Below are 25,030 nucleotides of genomic sequence, written 5' to 3' on the forward strand. Positions count from 1 at the left end.
AAGATGCATAGCAAGTGGCATATGATTATATAGCATTTCCATAATACAGATACAATCAACAATAACTTCAAGACTGTAGATAATAGAAAATGTAGAAGAAATAATTAGTTGTGATTATTTTCTTTCTTTTTATATAACTTACTTAATTTTAAGTTTATAGTATTTAACTTTTAATACCAGTTGTGTTTAACAACTAACGATTCACGTAATTCTTAAAAATCCACCATGATGTTGTCCGAGTAGGCTTCAGCATACTCTTGTATAAGCCAACTTATATACAAGCATGACACATATTCGAAATATTTAACAACCAGTTTTGCATGGGCACCAATCTATTAGAATGGATATTAGCCAACATGCCATAGCTGTGCCTACAAGAATTCACGTGTTCAGAGGAGATATGCGATTCATGATTAACCTTCATATCTTTTAAGGTTGCTAGCCCTCTGCCTTGAACATAGTAAGTGAACTCCAGTAGTTTGGAAAGACTAAATGCTGAATGAATAAATTATGCATTGGCAGAAGTGACTTCATAGTGCAAATATATACGTATATAGAAGTCTATTACAGAAGACTTAGGTTTTAAAAAAGTCCCTCCCTCCTTTTATAGAGAATTTGTGTTTGGCTGAGAATTTTCTTTTTCTTTTTTTTTTTTTTTGGTGATTTTCTTTATATATATATATATATATATATTTTATTATACTTTAAGTTCTAGGGTACATGTACACAACATACCATACATACATACATACATATGTAACAAACATATGTCTATGTGTGCCATGCTGGTATACCCAAAGGATTATAAATCATGCTGCTATAAAGACACAGGCACACGTATGTTTATTGCAGCGCTATTCACAATAGCAAAGACTTGGAACCAACCCAAATGTCCAACAATGATAGACGGGATTAAGAAAATGTGGCACATATACACCATGGCCGAGAATTTTCATGCAGGACAAGTAAACAGTATTTCACCTATTCCTTTACCTTAGTGATCCTTTTTTCCTTATGTTGAAATTCTACATTGGAATAGATGTCCATCCCACTCTCCATGCTCCAGAAAGTTGTTCATGCTACTCTCAGTCTGCCAGGCCATTTCATGCTCTATAAGACTTTTGTTTATTTCTTCTTAGTACTCGCTTCTCTTGATTTTTTTCCCTTTGATGTGCCCTCACCCTCTCAGTCACCTAGGGATCACCTACTTTCAAACTTTTATACTCTTCTTGACACCTGTGATTAGACTGGTTACATTCTCCCCTGTGCCTCCACTGAGTGCTACAGAACGCTAACACATTATCTAACACTTTATTAGGTTTAATTATTTATATGTCTGTATTTGTTCACATGTCCTTCCCTGCCCTTGGGGAGAATATGAGCTTTGGGAAGCCAATATTGCTTTTTCACATTTTCTTTTCCTATTCTTCTTCAGTATTCCTTGATAATTTCTAAATCCCACTTATCCCTTTCTAGGGCTTAGACTCTTTGAAAGCAGAGGAAATACCCCTATCTATCCCTACACCAAAAAGTATAGTGGACTTCAGAGCCAGACTGCCTGGATGAGAATTGAAGCTCCACCATTCACTACACATGTAATTTAAAATCAATTATTTCCATCTGCCTCAGTGTTCTCATCTGAAAAAATGGTGTTAAAAATGTACCAATCTCATAGATTGTTAAGAAGACTGAATATGTCAGTTTGTATATATGTTTATTACAATGTCTGGACCATCGTAAGCATACAGTTAATATAGCTATTATTATACTTATAGGAAACACTTGATAGATAATTGCTAAATGAATGAAGAATAAAACATATAATAACACACCAATGAGAGTTAACTTTATTAATGCCATACTTATTCTACTGCCCCATTCCTCACTATTTCCCAGGAAAGATTTTTTTAAAATTAAAATACATACCTACCATTTTAACTCTATGCAATAACAGAAATTAATATCCTATTTATTGTTACTCAAAGGAAGGGTTGATTTTAAGAACATCTTTTTGTTGCCCTATTTCTCAACTTAAATTCAGGGACATTTCAATTTGTTTATGCCATTAGTATCCTCTATACCAGAGATTGTGTTAAAATTCATGCTGGAGGTCTCACCTTTTCTTCTGTCATATCACTTGCCTCCTGAGATGGATCTCACCCCACCCAGAGGTGGGAAGTCGTTAGTTTTGATGTAGCCTGAGACCAAAAAAGATGTGTCATTTTCCTTTAAAGAATAAATTGGAATGTGAAAGTTAGTAAGAGATGAAGTTTCAGCATTTTAGCTCTTGGCATTAGCAAAATTTTGATATCTGAGAGCACAGAAAACAGATCATTTAGTCAGGCCTAGAAGAATGAAATTATGAAATCTCAGAACACAGTAGCTTTGTCTAGAAGAGTAGAATACATGAATTTATCTTTCCTCTGAAAATACACTTAAAATAGTTGAATCAAGACTAACCATGTCCTTAGTTTGAGTTTCCCATCTTTGGCCTGCTGTAACTCATCTTTCAAAAAATATTTTCTGAACATCTTTACTATTAATTCATTGCTTGTGTAATTGGCTACAAAAATTTCCTTCAAAACACTTGATTTTTAATTAAACAGTTTTTTTTTTTTAATTGGAGATCTATTTTTTTTTTCCTTTGGCACCACCATACAGATACTTGCCTTGACATATGGGAAGAGATTGCTGCCTTTGGAGGTACCTAATTTTCCTATAAGTCAGCAGCAGAAAAATCAAAGTTACCCTAAGAAATCTCATTAAGCCCAGTGATAAACTCCCATTTTTCTAATTAATCTTTTCCAAAGTCAAAATCACCACAACAAAAAATGCAAAATGAAGCAAATTATGGAAGATGAATATGAAATAGCTACTTATACTAAAATAAAGTATAGATTAAAAATCAAGAATTCAGAAGTGTTTCTTCTGATTGACACAATGTTGCTCTCATATCTGTCCACCAATAAGTCTTAAAAAAGGAACAGCTAAATATTGAGGTAAATTGAGTGGTTTAGGCAATTTCCCAAGCATTTAATGAGAATCAAAGCCTTTTGATCCTACATGTGAAAATTATTAATACATTGAGATAGCTTCAAATTCCTTGAGAATTCTTATTACTTAAAAAAACTGTATTTAAAATACATTATTTCTTTGGATTCAGAATGAATAAGCAGTGCTATAAGGGAATTTTCAGATAATAAGTGGAAAATGTATCAGGGAAGGCATATAATTTGAAATGTACATCTTATCATCAAAGCTATCTTACAACTGAGGAATATTTTCTTCCTTTGCTTTTTCATTCAAAGCCAAATAATTTCTCTTGGCAATAATTACTGTATAAAAATTATGGTGTGAAAACAAAGAAGGTAAAAGCAACCCTAGAATGAACCTAGGAATATTTTTTCTATTTTTCTGAGTTTCTCTTTATTTCCTTGTGATTTACTATAACCCATATTAAAAATATACAAAATTCTTGCTTTTTCTTTAATCTTGAGAGGGAAAAAAATAATGCAATATTCTGATTTATTTATTTTTTGTTACTTTATTATTTTTTTCTCTCCTAAGTACTTTATTCTTGTCTTCCTTTCAAACAATTTAGTCAAAATAATTGTTTCTGTACATGCTACAGTATTGAGGATTTGACATTAATGTGACAAAGTATCCCTGGGGGAGCCTACCTGTCTTCGGTACATTGTTCTAGGATCTTACATTTACCTTTATGACTTTTGCAGTATTTTATTTTAAATCCCCCTTTCCCTCACTAGTATACTGGTGAGGCAATAAGGAGCAAAGTATTATTTACATTTAAAAGAGAGAAAATTGAGACTGAAAAACTTTCCAAGGTCACTCAGGTAAGGCCTGAGAGACACTGGAGAGTTGCAGCAAATACCTGGTAGAGAACACTTGGATTCATAGCACACTCATCATTAGAAAGTGAATGCACTGCCTTTGAATGTGGAAAAGCAAGGAGACTTGTTAGAAAACATGCAGTTTCACAAATGAGCCAGCAACACGCCTTTGCCCAAAGAGACACCTGGAATTAATTGCTGCTCTCTTAGGAGATCAATAGGACACATGTCGGAGGGTTGGATCCTGTAGCAGTCACCCAGGCAGAAGACTTTCATGTTGGCAAAAGCAGCACCTCACAGATAGATCTTTTAATTGCCTAAACATCAGGAGCAAGCTGTCACCTTGTTGATGAAAGCTGTTATTTGGTGTCTGAGTACTTAGTGTTTGTACCTTCAGTGGACTTAAAATAAATCAAAGGTTTGAAAGTATGAGGAAGAAAACTCGGTGCTTAGCTAAACTCCTCACATCAAAGCCTTCCTGTCTCAAAATTAACTAGGAGTAATTTCTTTCTCTTTTATTTCCTTTTATCCTTCCTTTCTTCATTCCTTTCTTGTTTTTATTTTTCCTACCAACGGATAATTTATATTCATAATATCTCATGAACATTTAAAGACAGCAAATTTAGCTGTTGTTATTAACAAACTTTGAAACCCAAATGATAGTGTCTATTATTGGCATTTAGGAGCAACAAAAAAGTAAAGCTCAGATTCTTCCCTTGAGGAGTTTGCAAGCTACTGTGAGATGGAAGACAAATCATGCATGATCAACTCTGCCACAGTATGAAATGGGGGCAACTTGTACTCTAGAAAGGTACAAACTAATTGCCAATGGAATTCAAAGAGACTGATTCCACTCAGGGATAGTGAGGCAAAGCAAAGCTTGAAGGGGGATATGCCATAAAGGGGAATATTGGGAGATATGTAATTTATCTTCTTTCTTCTCCCTGGTTGGTCAGAATTTGTGTCATACTACAAACCTATTTGTTTGAGAATTCCTTAAAGCAATATAGCAGTTCCTGAATAACCAGGCCAAATGAAAGTCATCTTTAGACACTAACCCAATTTTCATTCTGCCTCATTCTGTCATTTAAGGCTTTTTGTCAGAGAAGTAAAACACTTTAACCTCAAAAATCTCCCTGTTTAATCCTGGAATCTGGTCTGTATGCTTCCACATGGATTATAATAGATTTCTTTTTCTCATGTCTTCTTTACATGAAATAGAACATAAAAATTAATATGCCGGTTATTAAAAAATTTTAATAAGTGTGGTTGCTGGGAAAGAATCTTGGAAGGCCTAATAAAAAGTGTTTATTATAGGGAAAAAATCTAATCATTCAATTAAAAATGAGCAAAGATCTGAATAGACGTTTCCCAAAATAATACATACAATGGCAAACAGGCATATGAAAATGTGCTCAACATCATTGATCATCAGAGAAATGCAAACCAAAATCACGTGAAATGTTGTCTCACCCCAGTTAAAATGGCTTTTATTCAGAAGTCAGGCAATAACAAATGCTGGTGAGGATGAAGAGAAAAGGGAACCCACATACAATGTTGGTGGGAATGTAAATTAATATAACAACTACTAAGAACAGTCCACAGCTTCCTCAGAAAACTAAAAATAGAGATATCATACAATCCAACAATTATGATCCTAGGTATATAATCAAAAGAAAGGAAATCAGTATATTGAAGAGATACCTTCACTCTCTGTTTTTTTGCAGCACTATTCACAATAGCCGAGATTTGGAAACAACCTAAGTGTCCATCAACAGATGAATGGATACAGAAAATGTGGTACATATACACAATAAAGTACCAGTCAGCCATAAAAAAGAATGAGATCCTATCACTTGCCGCAACATGGATGGAACTGGATGTCATTATGTTAAATGAAATAAGGCAGGCACAGAAAGACAAACTTCACATGTTCTCACTAATTTTGGAGAGCTTAAAAATTAAAGTAATTGAACTAATGGAAATAGAGTAGAAGCATGGTTACCAGAGGCTGGAAACGGTAGTGGGGGTGAAGGGGGAAGTGGAGACGGTACCAAAAAAAAAATTGAAAGAATGAATAAGACCTAGTATTTGCTAGCACAATAGGGTGACTATAGTCAAAAATAATTTAATTGTACATTGTAAAATAACTAAAAGAATATAATTGGATTGTTTGTAACAAAAGATATGCTTGAGAGGATGGATATCCCATTCATCCTGATGTTTTTATTATGCATTGCATACCAGTACCAAAATATTTCATGTACCCCATCAATATATACACCTACTATGTACCCACAAAATTAAAAACAAAAACAAAACCCAAAACCCCGTTTAGATTTCGTATATTATTCATGAATCTTTATAACATCTCTTTATCATCCATTCTTTAATTTAACAAATATTCATTAAGCACAGGTTTGCACCAGGCAGTGTTCTAGGAACTCAGCAGTATGGCAGCAAATAAGACATAAAAGGTCTTTATTGTTATAAACTATATATTATTTTATAACCAAATAATATATTCAATTGAAAAAATGTATAACCCAATATCATTAAGTGTTATGAATGAAATAAAGTGATGCTGTCAGAAATGGCCCCAGGTAAGCCTCACATTTGATGTAGTCATGGAGGAAGATGTCACTAAAGAGAATAAATGTAGTTGAGACCCACAGTGTGAGAAGGAACCTGTTCTGTGAAGAGCTGGAGATGGGAGAGTGTTCAAATAATAGAGTAGCAAGTGCCAAATTAGAAAGGCAACAACTCCCTCTGAAACTCTGTGGCTGGAATATAGTAAGGGTAAAATTAAGCAAAGACCATGTCACGCAGAGCCTAATAGGGCACACTCAATGGTTTGGATTTTTCTTCTTGCGATGGGAAACCAGCAGAATTAGATCATTTACTTTATTGTTCTTTAAATTTCATTTTTCCATATGTTATTGGAGTACAGGTGGTATTTGGTTACATGAATAAGTTCTTTAGTGGAGATTTGTGAGATCCTGGTGCACCCATCACCTGAGCAGTGTACACTGAACCGTATTTGTAGTCTTTTATCCCTCACCCTCGTCCCACTCTTTTCCCCAAGTCCCCAAAGTCAGTTGTATCATTCTTATGCCTTTGCGTCCTCATAGCTTAGCTCCCACATATCAACGAGAATATACGATGGTTAGTTTTCCATTCCTGAGTTACTTCACTTAGAATAATGGTCTCTAATCTCATCCAGATCATTGCAAATGCTGTTAATTCATTCATTTTTATGGCTGAGTAGTATTCCATCATATATATATGATATATATATGATGTATATACTGGATATATATATCATATATATGATATATATATGATGGATATACTGGATATATATCATATATATGATATATATATCCTGTATATACTGGATATATATATCATATATATGATATATATATGATGTATATACTGGATATATATATCATATATATGATATATATATGATGTATATACTGGATATATATATCATATATATGATATATATATGATGTATATACTGGATATATATATCATATATATCATATATATACTGGATATATATATCATATATATCTCCTATATGATATATATACTGGATATATATATCATATATATGATATATATGATATATATACTGGATATATATATACTGGATATATATATGATATATGATATATATGATATATCATATATATCATATATATGATATATCATATATATGATATATATATATCCAGTATATATATAGATATATATATCTCATATATATATCATATATATATATGAGATATATATATCTATATATATATATCCAGTAGTGGGATTGCTGAATCAAATAGCAGTTCTTTTAGTTCTTTAAGGAATCTCCACACTGTTTTCCATAGTGGCTGTACTAGTTTACATCCCTACCTACCCCTAGAAGGGAAGGTTGCAGTGAGTTGAGATCACACCACTGCACTCCAGCCTGGGTGACAGAGCGAGACACTGTCTGAAAAATAAATAGATGAATATGATAAAAATAAAATAAAAATTATTTAAGAAATTAGAAAGAAATTGGCTCTCATTGGCTTTAAATATATGTTAAATATAAAGTTACATACTCATATTCACAAATATTCACGAATTCATCAGGGTGATATCATAATCCCATTTTAGTATCAGTAAAATGAGGTTCAGAGGGATTTCCTGTTTGGCTGTAACCAATAGAATTGAAGTTCAAATCCTGTACCTCAAAGTTTATTTTTTTTAGAGGCCCAGGCTCCATATCATTGAGGATCTTACAACCCAATTGAGAGGCCAACATGTACAAGAAAATTAAATAATATTTCAAAAAAGTACATAATTAACTGTATTTGGAATAAGGAATGTTATACAAAGAGTTAGGTTTTAAAGCCAGGCAGACACAGATTTGATAATAGATTTGTTACTTAATGACTTTGTGAATTTAGGCAAATCATATACTCTTTTTAAAGCTCATGTTTAGTCTTATGTGTAAAACAACAAGTACTTCCCAAAGTTGTTTTAGGAGACTAAAAAACAGGTATGAGCACCTGGCAAACAACAGGTATATTAGCTTGCTTCCCTTATTCTGCAGTCCACAGTATTAGTGATAATTAAATCCTCTAGCTTTCTGTGTAGTGAGAAGGGTCAATTAAGCTCAATAATGTTTAATATAACCTTATTTTTACTAAATGGGTTGGGAAGAATCAATAGTGGCTGTGCATAAAGTGAAAAATTGGAATTTAAGGCAAAAAATTGTATCCTGTTCTGTTGTTGTAATGGAATGTAATGAAAAATTGGAATTTAAGGTAAAGATTTGTACCCTGTTTTATTGTTGTAATGAGTCAGGAGAGATAAAGTTTCAATGTTAAATTCCATAAAGCCTTTTATGCTTTATTCAAACTGTCTCCTATAAGTCATTTTTAATATTCACTAACCTAAAATACCCTTTAAGAAGCATTATTTGAAAGAGATATTTTCTATTTGAATAACTAGATTGTTTATAGTTATTAAAATAAAATATAAAATGATTAAAATTAATATAGACTTTAATATTAAATTTAATTAGTAATTAATCTTAATATAAAATATTCAATATATTTGACTAAATATATACACAGCCATCCCTTAGTATACACAGGGGATTGGTTCTAGGACCACTCACAGATACCAAAGTCCAAGAATGCTCAAATCTTTTATATAAAATGGCATAATATTTACATATATTAATAAGTTATGCATACCCTTTCATATACTCGAAATCATCTCTAGATTACTTATAATACCTATATGCTGTGTAAATAGTTGCTATACTGCCTTTTTAAAATTTGTATAATTCTTATTGATTCATTGTTATTTTAATTTTTTTTCCCCAAACATTTTCTATCTGTAGTTGGTTGAATCCACCGATGCAGAACTCATGGATATGAAAAGCCAACTGTATTTCACTTTGCATGAAGACATGACCTTAAGCAGATACTAAGTCTGTGTTTGATCAACAGTAGTTTACATTGGTAAATGAAACTATAAAATGGAAGAGTATTAGGTTAAAGATCGGTCTTTTTGTTTATTAATTTATTTGTTCATTATTTCATTAGCTTTTTGTTGTTTGTTTAGTAACAACTAAACAGGGTAACTACCCCTGTATTATCAATTCATATTCAGGTACAATTATAAAATTTCAAAATTAAATTTTATTTGTAATTACATCTTTTTTAAACATGGCGACCTATACCGTTTTAGAGGTACATTTTTAATAGGTTAGGGGAAGAGGCATTAAATAAAAAAAGGAGTTACAGATTCTATGTCATATAATAGCGGCACATGGACACAGGGAGGGGAACATCACACACCGGGTGTTGTCGGGGGTGGGGGGATTGGGGAAGGATAGCATTAGGAGAAATACCTAATTTAGATGATGGGTTGATGGGTGCAATAAACCACCATGGCACGTGTATATCTATGTAACAAACTTACACATTCTGCACATATACCCCAGAACTTAAATTATAATAATAAAAAAATGGCAGCACAAATGTAAATAAAGCTTGCCTCCCTCCCCCACCCTCAAGACACTAACTCTGAACCTGGTGATATTCCAAAATGAAATCATTCACACATTTTCTCTTTGGATATGTAGTAGGCAGTTCTGTGAAGTCATATGCAACATCGAAAAGATACAGCAGAAAGGCAACTTCTTTTGGGGAATTAGGCACCATTTCCACAAGTTAAAATGCTGCCTGTCTACTCAGAGGAGTAGAGGGGTAATAAGGCTGAGGACATTATTACAATGCTGCTGCATGTTGTGAAATACAGGTGAAGGTGGGATACAGAGGTACTTAGATGGTGGGGAGGTGGAAATACACAATCTGCCAGGGTAAATTATTATCTTTATCATTTCTATCTGAACAACTATAAAACTCAGTTTTGATACTGCAGAAGAAGACAACTTGCCATATTTCAAATTTTATACAGTGGTCTTTTCCTGTGTATTATAAAATGTGTTTTATCATATTTCTGAGAGTTAAAAGTATATTTTGTTTTATATTGTTTCTCTCCCTTTTGAGATTCCGACAAGTAATATGTATTTGTGCATATGTGGTTATGTCAAGGAAATTACTATATGTTATAAATGAGAAAGGGAGGCACTTGTACCCTCCCCATTTCAACTTTACCTACTTTTGAAAAGGGCAATAGTAGAAGAGAAAAAAAGAGAAATTAAAGCTCACATCTACTATTAGCGGTAGTTGAAAGCAAGAGAAAGAAAATATAGTTTCTGTAGATTACCCAGCATGAAAAAAGAACTCCTATCTGCCTGCCTTCCCCCTCTTCTTTAATACCGGGTCTCTACTTCTTTCATTAGAGATTTTAGTGCAAACTGTAACCATAACCATGACAGTGATTAAGAATCAGCGACCTCAGTCAACTGAACTGCTATTATTTTTCAAGGAACATAGTGTACTATTAATAATTATATATATATATATATATATATATCTACAAACATGAGTCAGATCAATGAAAAGTGACCCCTTTTACCTTATAATTTTGAATTATTATCAAAGCCCATCAGTAAACACAAATGAACTAGTAGAATTTAATAGTAGTGGCATTTGAAAGCATCCTTAATTCCTTCAGCCTTTACAGTTCCTTATTAGGTTTATATCCTGAACTATGAACTAACCGGTACTCAGTAGGTGGGTCAGTTAATATCTTTAAGTATAACTTGCTAGAGACATCTACAGTAATAAAAGAATTATTTTCTCTATACTTCTAGAAATTTATACCCTCTTGAATATGAATTTAGGAGGGAAAATACCAGAGAGGTTTTGTGCCACGTGGACCTAAAAAATATTTTTGCCTACCTGTACAACTATATACTGTCATTATATTTGGTTACTTAGTCATTTACCCAGATATTCAAAAACAGTCAGTTTTGCAGGAAAACAATTTCTGATAATAACTACCAAACAATTTAAATAATATGTAGATGCATACATTTAATTGTTTTGAATAAGGACTTACCAAATCTGTCTTGTCTATGTGACTCATTTGGCCACTAAAATAATACAGCTTAGTATATATTATGCTATTACCTCAGATTGTGTTTCATTCAATTTTCTTATTTCAGTCTACAAAGTTATCTGAATATTGAAGGGAAAACTACTTGCATTTTTCTCCTTAGATCCTTTTACAGATGTTAAAAATTTCCTCAAGTTTAAATGATTTTTTATTTTTTTAGCTCAGGGGTAGTTTTATTAGAAATCTCAAAATAGTCTTGTCATACACATACTTGAAAACATTATTGTTCAATATACAGATAGAAAAGAGAAACCCTGCTGCTACTCCCACTTCCTCAATTCCTACTTCCATAGCCCCCAGCAGGACTCAATGGCATATTCTGTATATGCAATCAAAAACCATTTAAGAAAGAGAGACAGCTATATGCTGTCTATCTGCAGCAAATTTTCCAAATATCCTAAACATAGGAAAGTCTCATGTGTTGAGATAAATTCAGAATTAAACACAAACCTAAAGGCTAAGAACTTAAAAAAAAAATCAGAGACACTTGTAAACCTCATCTCTACCCTGTGAAAGCCCCATAAACCAAACCTTATCTTAAATACAAAACTCAAGAGGCGTATTGGAAAGGGTACAGGCTCCAAAGTAATTTAAACAACAACAACAAACTAGACTGGAGTTAGGGAACTACCACATATTGCTTGGGGTGACAAATGGGGACCCATTATTTAATATTTTTGCCTTTCAGTTTTCTCATGTGTAAAATGGGAATAATAATATTTATCCATAGTATTTAAATACATCAGGTTAATAATATATGTAAAAGAATACATATACATACTTGTTGTGTCTTGCCTCTCCTTTTGTCTCTAGTTGCAGATTCTAATGCAAATTAGGCTTTTTCCTGAAAATATTATAGACCATGACATCTTCTCAGATGAATGTCTGATCCCGTTTTTCTACCCCCTGGCAGCAAGGATATGCCTGCTGCTTGCTCACAAATACAACTTTCTGACCAACACTTAACTCATCTTCAAATCTCTTCATTTCAATTCTGATTCTTACATGTGCCTTCTTCCGATAAATTAATTTTTTAAAATTCCAAGGTCTTCATATTTGACTCAAGTCTTTCATCTACCATCATATAGATAACAACAACCACAGTAATAATAAAATTGATCTAACACTTTTAATTTGTGTAGTGCTTCAGTATTAATAAAACATTTTAACATGTAATGTCTTACTTAATCCTCAGAAAACTCATGTTATAACAGCACATATCAGTATCTCCTTCAAGAGCTGAAGAAATAAATGAACTTTGGAATGTTTTCCCAAATGGCAAAGCCAGAATTAAACCCAGGTCCTTCTAATCCCAGAACTCTTCTGCTATGTCCTATTGCCTTTTTGCAACAACAATTTTCATGTTGATGTCCGTTTACTAACTTTATCTCTTAGATTTTTAGACTTACTTACATTCTAGTAGCTCCTCAAAACCTTTTATGCCTCTATATACTTCATATGCACCACATTTTCCCATTAACATTTTTAAAAAACATATAAAATAGCTTTTCATTTGGAGTTCACACCATTTTCAGGAACATTATATAGAAACTCTGGGAGCTATGGGGAGCTGGAAGAAATGCTTCTGAGATACCAACCTGTTTCCTTAAGTGGGAAGAGCTCTCTCTCTCTGCTGAGAATCACGTGCTTCCTGATACTGATGCATTTCTGACATCCTTATCCTCACCTGTTTTTTCTCTCCAAATATCTCTATCAAGTGTCCACCTACCTATTGCTTGTACTGAGAGCTTCGGTTGTTTTTACCCTCCCTACACGTACACATACCCTCCCATACACATGACACAAACACTCTTTGATTAAATAAACTCCCCTCCTCTGCACACAGATTTTCCTTTCTCAGATTCCTAAACCAGTTTTTCTTTACTTTGACCCATTCTAGTGTTATTCATCCCGTATTCCTTGGATTTTTTGGTGAGTCTTCAATCACTAATCCTCTTCTGCAGTGAAACTTCTTTTTTAAAATGAAATCTTTCTAACCAAATAAAACGGATTGATACTCAGTCCTCATCTTCCTTGAATTCTGTTAGCCGACTCTGCTGACTATTTAAAAACATTTCTTTCTCCTTAATATTGCATTTCTTGTTTTGGTTTTATTTTTGCCATTCTCAATATCCTTTCGTGTCTTCAAAGTATTCTTCTTTCTCTTCCTTCAAATTCTGTGCACATGAAGTACAAATTATCTTCACTTAGATGGCTTGCTCGCAATGAACTTTTAATATGTTTAAACTAGAGCACATCTTATTTGGAATTGAATCTTCTGATTTTTACCACAATAACTGATTCCCTCTTCTACAACACAATGTTTTTCAATAGCAGTATTATTCTGGAATTCTAAATGTGAAAAGAGCTAGTTTTGATGCTTTCTTTCCTCCTAATGCCATAAGGTTACCAAGTCCTACCATTATATCTAATGCTTCCCTGGACTTCAGTTAAAGGGAGTGGCATAGCTTTCGACTGACAGGTTTTCACAGCTGCAGATCACTAAGCCCACGTGCTCCTGGGAGAAGCTCTACTTGAGCAAAACCCTGAAAGAAATGGAAAGAAGCTACAAGTTATACAACATGAAAAAGAAAAAAAAAATAGATACATTTTCTGATCCAAGCATTTCTTTTTTTGTTTTTTTGAGACGGAGTCTCACTCTGTCACCCAGGCTGGAGGCAGTGGCACAATCTGGGCTCACTGCAACCTCCACCTCCCAGGTTCAAACAGTTCTCTGCCTCAGCCTCCCAAATACCTAGGATTACAGGCGCCTGCACCACACCCAGCTAATTTTTGTATTTTTAGTAGAGATAGGGTTTCACTATCTTGGCCAGGCTGGTCTTGAACTCCTGACCTTGTGATCCACCTGCCTTGGCCTCCCAAAGTGCTGGGATTACAGGCGTGAGCCACTACGCCCCCCAGCTCTGACCCAAGCATTTCTATTGCATGTCATCTCCACTGTCCAGATCCTTATCACATTATAGCTATACTTTCAGTGTTTTAATGGAAAAGTAACATAAAAAATGAATATTGTTATAATTTTATGAGATATTTTATCGTATCCTTTTATTTGAATATTATACCATACAGAGGTGGGATTATATGACTGCCCAAATCTGACAGAAGAGAATATTGAGATTTAGAGGGATTAAGTATATTTCTTATGACAACTTCAAATAAAATCCTCAAATTCAAAATTTTGTCCTATGTCTACTTTGCTCTTCTGGCTCCTAAGTTATATATCTGAATTTGTACAATCTCTGGAAGATGAGTCTCATGGTAAAAATATTTTGATCATGAAATAGCAATGATCATATAATATTTATCTTGTAAAACTGAAACTCAGTTTTGAAGGTCTTCTAAATGCTAACCCTGTTTCACCTCTCTAACTTTATTTTTTGTTTTTCCTCCTACTACGCTTGCTCTTTCTAGACTAGTCTTTTCACCATCCTCCAAACTCAAAGAAGGTTTTCCAACTCTTTGAATTCATTCATACAGTTTTTGTTCTTAAAAAGCTCTTTATTCTCTCCTTTTTACTTTAATCATCTTGATCACTTAAAATGTGTTTCAAATTTTGCTTTCTCTACAAAGTCATTTATATATGAGTATGTTTATAACTATGGTTTTCTGCATGTGTGAGTATGTGTAAACAAGTTCTAAAATGGAGTAGCCAATCACACGTTCAGATTTTTACCCCTGGTTTTTATGGAAAGTATTGTGAAGACATAGACATTGAATTCTATATATAATATGCCTCCTTTATGAAAACAAAGCAATCTCATAAAGTGGGGATTATCTCAAAAAACCTTATACATTCCTGTGAAAATAATACTGCTCACTGTGATCATTTTCTTTTAGAAAATTCTTAGTTTTTATAATTTGTTAATATTTGGCATCTTATCTCTCCAACTATCTTTTTAGCTCTGTGAAAGTACTGTCATAGGCATCTTTGTTTCCTGTAATGCCAAGATCATTGCCGAGCTGATAGTACACTTGAGACTAAAAACAACGGAAAAGGGTATAAGCAGACCATAACTTCCAAAGGATAAAGCAACCACATCCTGTACTGATCTATGTTTTACTGCTAACCTGCTCCAGAAAAAAGGCCAGCTAAGCCAGAAGTACTGAATAATTGGTAAAAATATTTGCACTTACTAAAATCACATGTTAAATATTATACTTTTCCCCAATATATTTGTTACCAATTTCTCACAAGGCCATTTATTTATTTCACCAAAGAACTTTATATGAATCTTCTGTCTCTTTTTTGATAGTTCTTAAAAGTTAATAGGGGCCGGGCGCGGTGGCTCACGCCTGTAATCCCAGCACTTTGGGAGGCCGAGGCGGGAAGATCACCAGGTCAGGAGATCAAGACCATCCTGGCTAACATGGTGAAACCCCGTCTCTTACTAAAAATACAAAAAATTTGCCGGGCGTCGGGGGCGGGTGCCTGTAGTTTCAGCTACTCAGGAGGCTGAGGCAGGAGAATGGCGTGAACCCAGGAGGCGGAGCTTGCAGTGAGCAGGGATCACGCCACTGCACTCCAGCCTGGGTGACAGAGCCAGACTCCTTCTCAAAAAAAAAAAAAAAAAAGTTAATAGGAAAAAGATAAATCTAAGCAAATTCTCACTGGTTGCTTTACAGGCCAAACCCTTACTTTATCTGACTACATCCAGCCTATGATTCTCCCAGGAACTGTCCTGGGAGCAGACAGATGAAGCAGGGCCATCTGTCAACTTGGAAAAGATCCCACACCGGAGACAGACAGGTAGCATTTTGCTCTAGGCACTGATTGAGCCATTTACAGGGGATTTGCACATGTTAAAGGAACATAATCTGACTTAACAGTTCAGGCTGTGTATTTAAAGGATCATGCAAAGAAATCTGTGACACACATAAAGACATACTGGCAGTTAAAAATATTTCACAGCATAATATATCCAAGTATTGGCTAGGAAAAAGATAAGAGATACCCAGCGAACTTTCAACAAGGAGCAGAACCTTCCCAGAAAGCCAAGGTGAAAACAAACAATAGTGCCTACTCTCTTTCTAGATTATGTAGATGTAAAATACCTTAAAAGGGCTCATTGCTAAAATGTGAGGCACTACCTAAAATGAATATTTACAAGATGAAAAAATAAACAGGTGAACTCTAATGATGAATATAATTCTAAAATTCTAAAAATTTTGTCTTATGTATAAATTGAGCCATGAAATATACTAAATAAAAAATGTTCCTATAAAATATATAGATGTGAACTTGTTGGAGGAGGGAAGGGAAAGAATTATTTGTAATATGTCATCTTTCCTATTAAAAGGGAAATAAAATAGAATTGTATTTTTTCAAAGCCATGCAATGAATTAGAAGTATTATCATCTGCATTGTTACAAAAGATAAAATAAGAGACAGCTTTGTTCATGGACTTATTCCCAGAGATTCAGAAAGTAAGAAGCAGGGCATAGATACCTCTTATCCCTACTATAAAGATTATATCTAAAGAAATAAAAAATACAATTCCCTAACGTTTTATTTCACTTAGTATTTCAGAATGAAATCTTTTAGCTTAAAAAATTCTTATTTATAGAATATAAGAAGTGAGACCATCTTTAGAAATTATTAAAATCTAACTCTCTAATTTTACAAAGTGTTAGACCCAGAAATTTTACCTGAGATAAATTAAACATTGTGACCCAGATATTTGTGTTTATTTATTCAATGATACATAGATGATAGAAAAAGGAAGACGGTAATTCCGGTCTCCTAAATACCAATGCAGGGTTCTTGCTACTCTATCTTGTACTTATGTCTGACAATCAGAAAAAAAAAAAAAAAAAAAAAAAAAAAAAAAGCAGCTTCTGGCATTTGGAAAGTGGCCTGACACGACTAGGCTTTGATTTTCTTCTATTGAACATAAACAATTTAACAGAAATATCAACATCAGAAAAGGCCATGCTGTGCTATCAATGAGAATTAAGACAAAAACAAGACTATTCCATAATCACGGCTCAACACAAATAGTATGATCATTGTCTCAGCCATAGAAAAGACCAAACATCTCAATCCTGACTAATATGCTTGACTGCTGCTTCTTTACCAATTACATCTTTAGCCCCAATGTTTTCCTCCTGCCTTATAGACACTATTTATTATGAATCCAATCATAGAATTGTTCCTGCTTCCTGACAACATCCAATCTGGAGCAAATCCATGCTTCTGTGAATCTTTCCTAACACAAGCTCAATTCCTGTAAATATTTTCTAACAACTTCTTACTGAGATACTTTTTTATTATGAATTTTCTCCCTTTTTCAAAGAGCAATAAAACCATTGTATTCAACTGCAGTCTACTTTCCCAGTGTTCTTTGGTGAATGGGTAATGACAATAAAAAGCAGCCATTTATTAGAAGAAAAAAAGATAATCTATGATGAACTATCTTAAAGGTAGTTCATTATTGGATTAAAATTAAAATAGCTTGCTTATATTACATAATCAATGCTAATAGTTGGAGTTTTCTTCATTTAATTAAACTCACCCAAGATTACCTACATATAAACACCCTCTTATTTCTCCAAATTATTAAATGTCTTTCTGTGACTTACATATTGCAAAATTTCTTCTTCACAATTTGTAAAAAGTGGGAAGAATTTAGAAATTATTAATTCTGAGCTTCTCATTTTAGAATGAGTTAGATCCAGACATTTTACCTATGATAAATTAAACATTAAGACCCAGATGTTTTTGTTTATTTATACTAGAACTTGAGAAAAAAATTTAATTCTTGGACTGCCACTTCTGGACAAGATTAGGAAACACCTAGAATAAAGGACAAAATATGGAAACAATGATTCTCAGAAAATTGAGCATCAGGCAAGAAAAGACAGTGATCCCTGAGAGATGGAAAATGAAAAGGTCAGTTTCATTTGCCCAGGTTTTCTGTCTAGAGAATAATTCTGGGCCACAGTGCTGAGATGGAAAAATCAAAGAGTTCAGTGGTGTTCCTGAGCTGAGCAGAAAGAACTGGGAGTTCAGACAAACCAAGGTGGCTAGAATTCGCATGACAAAAGTCTCCTGTAGGAGAGGGCTATGCAGAAAGAGAACTCAGAGAGTTGCAGAGGGTTCCCCTCCTGTATTCATTTGAGTGCTGATTATTACATATATACAAACTATCTGGAGCCAGAGAAAGAAAAATAAAGGCCAGATAATGGCTGTTCTCAAAAGACAGAGTGGAAACCTCATTAACTTATGAGGTATCCATTGGGAGAGCAACTGGCAAACATTTCCTTAAAGGGTCAGGCTTTGTGGACCACATAGTTTTTGTTACAGCTGTCATTGTAGCACAAAAGCAGCCAGAGAAAATAGAAAAACGGAAAAACACAACCATGGTTGTGTTTCAATATACTTTATTTATCAAAACAATCCCCAGTCTTCCAGCTGGAGTTTGCCATTTTTGGCTAAGAAATATCTTGCCTTGGTATTGAAAAAACATTAAGTCTGGATTAAATGCTTTTTCTGGCCCCACATACAAAGCATAAATCAAAACCTGAAAGGAACAAACTGTTCTCATTTAACTAAACTGCATCCCAGAAAAAAGCTCAAAAATATTTTTATAAATATTTTAAAATCCAGTATGCAAAAAGATAAAATTTATGTCATTTATTAGATCTAATATTGCCAGGTATGCAAAGATGTAGAAAAATATGACACTTAATGAGAAAAATCTTAGTTAACTGAAACATCCAAAGATGACACAAATAACTAAATTAGCAGAAAATGACATTAAAACAACTATTAAAATTGTATGGCATATACTCAATAAATTGGATAAAACATTTAACAATTAAAACACAGAAGGAAGATTCAAATTGAACTTCTAAAGATGAAAGCTAAAATGTCTGCAATGAAAAAATATTCTGGTAATGAATAACTTCTGATTAGACATTGTCTGAAAAAGGATTAATTAACTTGAAGACATAACAATAGAAAACACAAAACACCATAACACCAAAGTGAAACACAAGTTAAAGAAACATGAGAAAAATGAACAAAATGTTACTGAACTGGCAGACAACTCTAGTAGCATAATATAAAATGTAATTGAAGTCCCTGAAGGAATAAAGAAAGAAACAGATAGAATACCTAAAGATACAATGACTAAGTTTTTTTCCAAATTTCTTAAAACCTGTAAGCCCACAAATCCAAGAAACTCAAGGAAACTCAAACACAAGAAACTATACCAAGGCATACAGTAACCAAATTGCTTTATACCAGTGAAAGAAAATTTTAAAAGCAGCTAGAGAGTAACCCATTGTACACAAATGATCTCTTCTTGAAATAGCGCAAGTTAGAAGAGAGAAACATCATTTGAGTACTGAAAACAACAGCAACAACAACAACCAAAAAAAAAAAAAAAAAAAGAAATGAAGAAGAAAGAAAATCGTCAATCCCATCAACATAAAATTCTTTATCAATTAAAAAAACTATTAAAAATAAAAGCATGCTTCTAAAGAAAAAGCCTTTAAAAACCTGCAAAGGAAAAAAAAGGATTTTGAAGACATTCAAAATCTAAAAGAATTAACCACCAACAGATATACAATATGAAGAATTATAAAGACAGTTATTTGAGCACAAGGAAAATAATACAAGATGGGAATTTGGCTATAAACAAAGAAATGGAGACAAAACTGGATATTTTATGGGTATACAAAAGGAATTATTTACGTCTACTTAAGTATTAATCAACTGTTTAATGGCAAAAAATGAAGTCTTACGAGTCTTATCACTTTTACAGAAATAGAATGTATGACAACAGTGGTACAAAGGCTGGGAAGAAATAAACAGAGGCATACTGTTGTAAAGTTCTTTTACATGATACCTGTATATCACTTAAAGGTAGATAGACTTTGATATGTTAAAGACATATGCCATAAAACTTAAAGCAATCAATGGCTGGGAAGGATGTGGAGAAGTTGTATCACTTATACAATACCGGTGGGAGGGTAAATTGGTATAGTCACTCTGGAAAACAGTTGCATATGATTACATACACACAAGTGAGTGTATGCAAATCTGGAGAAATTTAATTAAGGTAGGTGGGTTTTATCAAAGTATATGTTATGGCTATGATATTGTATTATAGGTATACAAGATGTTATTTTTCAGGAAAACTGAGTGAAGCTATGCAACATTTCTTTGTATTATTTCTTACAATTTCATGTGAATATATAGTTCTATAGAATTATCTCAAAGTAAAAGGAAACAAAAAAAAGGATCAAAAGAGATATAAGTGTATTTCAAAGCAAATGATATTAACAAAAAGAGATGATAAAGGGGGCAATTCATCAACATAATAAACCTAAATTTAGTGTACCTAAAAATAGACCTTTAAACTACACAAAGCAGAAACTGACAGAAATTTTACAGAGGAGTAGAAAAACCCACAATTAGAGTTGGAGAATTCAATGGCTTTCTTTCAATCGGTAGAACAAGTAGACAGAAAATCAGAGACTTGTGCAACCTTTTTGTAATTGACATTTGTAAAACACTTTGCTAGATAAGAGCAGAACACATTTTTTGAAAGTAGTGATTGGCAAACTTTTTCTGTAAAGGTTCAGAAATAAAATAATTTAGACTTTGCAGGCCATATGCCCGGTGTCATGACTACCCAAGTTTGTCTTTGAAACAGAGAAGCAGCCATAGACAATACATAAATGAATGAAAGTGGCTATGTCCCAAAAAAAAAACCACATTGTAAGATAGATAGGGCCATGGGCTGTGGTTAGCCAACTATTTTTTCAATGTGTACATGAAACATTTAACAGGTTAGATTACCTTATAATTATGATTATATTATTGTAAATATGAATATAATTTATATTATTAACATAATTATAATTGTATTATAATATACCCTGAGTATCACAATATAAAACTAAATAAATGGATTAAAATCACACTGAAATCTGATCGTTCCCTTGACCCCTTCAAAGGACTCACAAGCGGGTTGGCTTTTTTCTCAGCCCAAAGCTCTCAACCCCTCACAGGAGGGGGAACATGCAGGTGGGCAGGTGCAGAGGCCAGGATGAGCGCTTCTGGGTAACCAACAAGAGCAGAACTCCGTGAGAACCTGCAGCATCATCTAGGGGTTGCCCATGACCCCCAGAGCCTCAGAGGGAATGTGTTACAGTGTCCTCTTTTACTTTCACTGTCTGTGGGTGGCTTAAGTGTTAGACGGCTCAGTGGAGGGTCAGTGTGACAGCCCCTTGCACCCACACCCAGGTCATTGTCTAGCATCCAGGAGGAATCAGGTCACACAAATGAATTGAAGGGTGGTGAATGTGGAGGATTTTATTGAGTGGCGGAAGTGGTTCTCATCAGGATGGGGAGCTGGAAAGGGGATGATGTGGGAAGGTGGTCTTCTCCCTTCAGAGAGACGGCTTGACAGTGGGACCTCAGAGAAGAGTTCAGTCATCCCCCGCCAAACTCTTCTCTGAGGACCCACTGTTAAGCGTCAAGCCATCCCTCTGAAGTCAAGCTGCTTTTCTCCAATGTCTGGCTGTTTCTTCTCTTCTCTCCTTCTCTGCTGCTCTGCCACTCTGCCACTTTTGCCAGTAGAGCCTGGGGTTTTTAAGGGTACAGGATTGGGAGCAGGGCAGGCCAGAGTGGTTTTGAAAAAGGCAACATTTGGGTGGGAAAACAGGAATGCATGTCTCACTTTGGGCCATGGATTCAGGCTTGAAGGTGAGGTTTTGCTGGCGACAGCCCTATTCTACCCAGTATTTTTCCCTGTCTCCTGTCTGTATTAATACAAAATATGTTCTCTAACCAACTACTATGAGATTAAGCTATAAATTACTAAAGGAAGTAATAAGATAAATTTCCAAATACTTGGAAATTAAACCATACATTTCTCAATAATTTATGAGTTAAGGAAAACATCAGAAAGAAAATTAAGGATATCTTGAATCAAGTGAAAATCAAACATAGCACATATAAATTTGAGAAAGGCAGGTAAAATAGTGATTAAATGGAAATATATAGCTTTAAATTTTTATATCAGAAATGAAGAAAAATCCCAAAACAGTCATTCAGCCAATAGTCAAAAAACTTTTTCCTAAAGATTCAGAGAGTATTATTTTAGGCTTCTAGGCCTTATATTCTCTGTCACAGTCACTCAACTCTGAGGCTGCAGTGAGAAAGCAATCACAGACAATATCTAAACAAATGAGTGTGGCTGCATTCCAATAAAAATTTATTTACAAAAACAGGTTCTGACCCATGGGCTGTAGTTTGCAGACTCATGTCTAGGCTTTACCCTTACAAAACCAGGAAAGAAGAACAATCAAAACAAAGAAAGGAGCAATTAATAAAAGATAATGGCAAATATCAATGTAATTCTTAACAGGAAAACAATAGAGAGAATGAATGAAATCAAGTGTTTCTTTGAACAGGTCAGTAAAATTGATAAATTTCTAGCCATATAGTTTAAATGATAAAACAGAGGGCAAATAAATTACCAACATGAGGAATGAAAGATGAGACATGATTAAAGAACCTATGGGTATTACAATGAGAAGGAAATATTACAAATAATTTATGTTAAGAAATGTAATAATTTAGATAGAATGGAAAAATTATTTGGAAGACCAAAATTGCCACAATCTTACTGTGTATCTATCACAATCTTACCACAGAGAAAACTGCAAGACCTGATAGCTCCACTTATGTATTCTACCAAACATTTAAGGAGTAAATGTTACAAATTTTATATGAAAGATTTCATAATTTTCCAGATCATTTCTCAATTCATTTTATGGGGCTAGAATTGCCATCATGTCAAAACCATGCAAGCAAAACAAACTATAATATTTCTCATGTACACAGATGAAATGTTCTTAACAAAATTTTAGGAAATTAAATGAAGTAATATATTAAAATATAAACAAGTGAAATTTATTTATGGAATGCAAGGTTGGTTTAACATTCAAAGTAATCAGTCTAGTTCATCATATTAACAAATTTATAAAGTCATATGATCAACATTTATAGATGTATAAAAGCATTTGAAGCAATTTGATATCTTTTTGTGTTTAGAAAAATAATCTCTTGGAAAACCAGGATCAAAAGTGAACATCTTCAGCCCGGAAACATTTACATGTGGTAAAAACCTATAATTGATCTCATATTTTAGTGGTAAATAGAGAATACATGTCTCCTAAAATAAGAATTAGGGCAAAATAATGATTCTTCCCTCATCTATGTATTTTGTAATGAAAATACTAGCTTGTGTGATAGGGTAAGAAATAGAAATAAAATACATAATGTAGGAATGAAGAAGTAAGACACTTTTTAGTCACAGATGACATGATTACCTTTCTAAACTCCTAATTAAAAATTGTTACTACAAAAACAATCCTTCTAGATCCAATAGGTGTGTTGAGCAAGTTTACAGGATATATTTTTAATATACAAAAATCAATTTCATATATAAATATTATCAGCAAACAATCAGAAAATTACTTACATGTCCATATAAAATGTAAAATATTTAGAATTAAATTTAAAAAAATTTTCAAGTCCTCTGCATTGAAAAATATAAAGCACTGCTGAGATAAATTAACAAATATTCCCCCAAATACAAAGTTATACTATGCTTATGAATCAGAAGATTAAATATTCTTAAGATATTTGTTCTCTGTAGATTCAGTCAACTTCTTGCCAAAATCTCAAAATGTTTTGAGGTGGAAACTAAAAAGCCAATTTTATAATTTATCTGAAAAGGTAAAGGATCTAGAATATTCAAAACAAATTTGAAAAAATGGAGAAATGTGGGAGGACTTACACTACCTAACTTCAATATTTACTATAAAGCAGTAAGCATTAAAGTGTGATATTGCTGCAAATAATGACACACAGATCATTAGAAATAATAAAATTTAGAAATAGACACACATATCTGTAGTCAATTGACCTTAAGTAGAGAAGAATGGTAAATTAATGAAGAGATGATAATTTATATAAAACATCTAACACAATGTTTGTCACATAAGTGATAGGTGCTGTTTTTATTATAATTCTAATTGTAATTAATATTTTTATAGTGTTCATAGTTTGAGCTTTTGAACCAAAATGCTTGTGTTTGAATTCTGAATCCACTGCTCGTTGGCTATGAGACCTTACCTCAGTTTTCTTCTGTTCAATGAGAGTAACAATAGTAGTAAATATTGCATAAAGTTGTCTTTAAGATTAAATACATTAATACACATAAAGTACATAGTATCTATGAGTATCTTTTTCTGATAGAAATGCTTGCTTGATACCACCAGTTTATATAAAGGCTGAAAAAAAACCAGAACACATTTCTCATGGATTAGGTAAAATACATACTCATAAAGTAAGAGATGCCATTATGTTTTAAGACTGCATAAAACTTTGTTCGAATTAATGATTTTTAAAAAGAAAATCTTCGAAAACATGACATAGTTGGAAAAAATTTTTAAAAATAATAAATTCAAAAAATATATAAACATAGAATGCCTTTCAAATTATTTTTATCTTGTTTTTCATGCATAGCTGGACCTGACTGTACTAA

The sequence above is a fragment of the Pan troglodytes genome, chromosome 2, assembly GCF_028858775.2.
Source record: "Pan troglodytes isolate AG18354 chromosome 2, NHGRI_mPanTro3-v2.0_pri, whole genome shotgun sequence".
NCBI classification, from domain to species: Eukaryota; Metazoa; Chordata; class Mammalia; order Primates; family Hominidae; genus Pan; species Pan troglodytes.